The sequence below is a fragment of the Portunus trituberculatus genome, chromosome 5, assembly GCF_017591435.1.
Source record: "Portunus trituberculatus isolate SZX2019 chromosome 5, ASM1759143v1, whole genome shotgun sequence".
NCBI lineage: Eukaryota > Metazoa > Arthropoda > Malacostraca > Decapoda > Portunidae > Portunus > Portunus trituberculatus.
Genome location: NC_059259.1, coordinates 7,019,077 through 7,021,576, shown reverse-complemented (window position 1 = coordinate 7,021,576; position 2,500 = coordinate 7,019,077). Strand labels below are relative to the sequence as shown.

The 2,500-nt window shown below is 42.3% G+C and overlaps 1 protein-coding gene across 1 annotated transcript in view; it reads right to left on the bottom strand.

Annotated features, from left to right (window-relative positions):
- Positions 1–1,736, bottom strand: part of LOC123516062 (vascular endothelial growth factor receptor 1-like) — a 35,689-nt gene extending 33,953 nt beyond the window's left edge. The window contains exon 1 of the mRNA XM_045275109.1: positions 1,618–1,736. The gene's annotated coding sequence lies outside the window, so the exon portion shown is untranslated. The remainder of the gene's footprint in view (positions 1–1,617) is intronic.
- Between the last annotated feature and the right edge of the window lie 764 nt (positions 1,737–2,500).

Below are 2,500 nucleotides of genomic sequence, written 5' to 3'. Positions count from 1 at the left end.
CATTACATATTGATAATAAATAAACACTTCGCATTTATTCTGTAGTAGGGATGTTCCTGTGTTGGTTGTCTTTCAGTTCAAAGAGAACATCGCAGGATTACGTCACTAGTGTAGTGTAGTAGTGGTAGCGTAGTGTAGTGGTTAGCACGCTCGACTCACAATCGAGAGGACCGGGTTCGAGTCCCGGAAAGCGGCGAGGAAAATGGGCAAGCCTCTTAATGTGTAGCCCCTTTTCACCTAGCAGTACGGGATGTAATTCGAGGGGTTGTGGCCTCGCTTTCCCGGTGTGTGTTGTATGTGATGTGGTCTCAGTCCTACCCGAAGAACGGTCTAAGAGCTCTTAGCTCGCTCCGTAATGGGGAAGACTGGCTGGGTGACCAGCAGATGACCGAGGTGAATTACACACACACACACACACACACACACACACACACACACACACACACACACACACACACACTTTCCCGGTGTGTGGAGTGTGTTGTGGTCTCAGTCCTACCCGAAGATCGGTCTATGAGCTCTGAGCTCGCTCCGTAATGGGGAAGACTGGCTGGGTGACCAGCTGGCGACCGTGGTGAATTACACACACACACACACACACACACACACACACACACACACACACACACACACACGACGCATTACTCATGGGACACCATTCAGACCAAGATCCAGGAGCCAGTTTAGAGTAGACAAACTATAATCTCTCTCTCTCTCTCTCTCTCTCTCTCTCTCTCTCTCTCTGGATTCCATCACACATAGGTTTAACCTGCTGTGACACAGTAGACAGGTTAGCCAAAGCTGCCTGTTGTCTTTTACGTCGTGGTGCTGGTCCGTCTCCCTCCCTTTCTTGCTACATCTAGAGTTCGTGCTGATGCTTTTATCTCCACCAGCCAGCAGAGAGACCATCAACAAGCTCACAGTGTCTCTCTATCCAACCCTACGACGCCTTCCGCCATCATCGCTACAAGTACCGACGGCGAGGCCTTATGGTGAGGAGACACAATGTTGTAGCAGCCCGGCTACATCTGCTGGGCTACTGACCGCTGTGGCAAGTCCCCGAATAGGAGGACGAAACCCACTTCACCTCGTGCCTGCTATGTCACTCCCCTGCCGACAACACGATGGAACACTTGCCTACACTGCCCACAACTTGACGGTCTCCCAGTAATATACATCTGTCGCCATCTTCTTACGGACAACGCCTTCAATGACCTCCTCATTCAATTTGCACTGACGTCACCGCTACATATTATGTATAGTTCCTCAACATTTTAGTAATATTTTAGTGTGTTCTGTTGTCTGTGGTGTCTGTGTGTGTGTGTGTGTGTGTGTGTGTGTGTGTGTGTGTGTGTGTGTGTGTGTGTGTGTGTGTATGTGTGTGTATTTGTGTTACATCTGCTCTTGGTGATTGTGCTAGAATTAATGCTTCAATTTATGTATTGGACTGACGCCTTGTGCGCAATAAATTTGAGTAAATCAAATCTCTCTCTCTCTCTCTCTCTCTCTCTCTCTCTCTCTCTCGTTACTTTTTGTATGTTATATGTTATGATTGCATTTATATTGTACATTTTACAAGAACTAGTGATAAATAAACGTTTCAAATGTTTCTCTCACCTCAGCAGTGTAGTGTCACAGGGCGCGCGTCAACTCGAAGCAGTCCTTAGCGACAAAATGATGCAAAGTTAAGATTAGTGAAAAAGGAAATGAATGCACTTGCCAAACTTATCATACGGCACTGAACTCCACTGACAGCGCCGCGTCCGCCTTGCATCATTAGGAAAAGAAACAGTAATGATACGTAAAATGGTATTCTTATTTGTGAAGGTGTGCGTGTACTTTAAGAGTGCTTAGTGTGTGTTTGGTGTACAATATAACGAGTCTTATTGTGTCATGGTTATTTTTATTTGGTCATTATCGTATTATCTGATTCCATGAAGACAGTGATAGTGTGTTTGAGTTACTTGATATTGAAGTGTGTGTGTGTGTGTGTGTGTGTGTGTGTGTGTGTGTGTGTGTGTGTGTGTGTGTGTGTGTGTGTGTGTGTGTGTGTGTGTGTGTGTGTGTGTGTGTGTGTGTGTGTATAATCGTACTAGTATTGAAAGTGTAATTGTTTCTCTTCTTCTTCTTCTTCTTCTTCTTCTCGTAGTAGTAGTAGTAGTAGTAGTAGTAGTAGTAGTAGTAGTAGTAGTAGTAGTAGTAGTAGTAGTAGTAGTAGTAGTAGTAGTATAGTAGTAGTAGTAGTAACAACAACAAGGGTAATAATAATAATAATAATAATAATAATAATAATAATAATAATAATAATAATAATAATAATAATAATAATAATAATAATAATAATAATAATAACAATAGTGACAAATACAATAATAATGATGAATAAAATGATAATGATAAATCTAACAATGAATTGAAAGCAGGGTGAATAAAAAGAAAAAGCAGTCACGTTGTCATTATTACAAAAAAAAAAAAAAAAAAAAAAAAATTCGTCTACCAC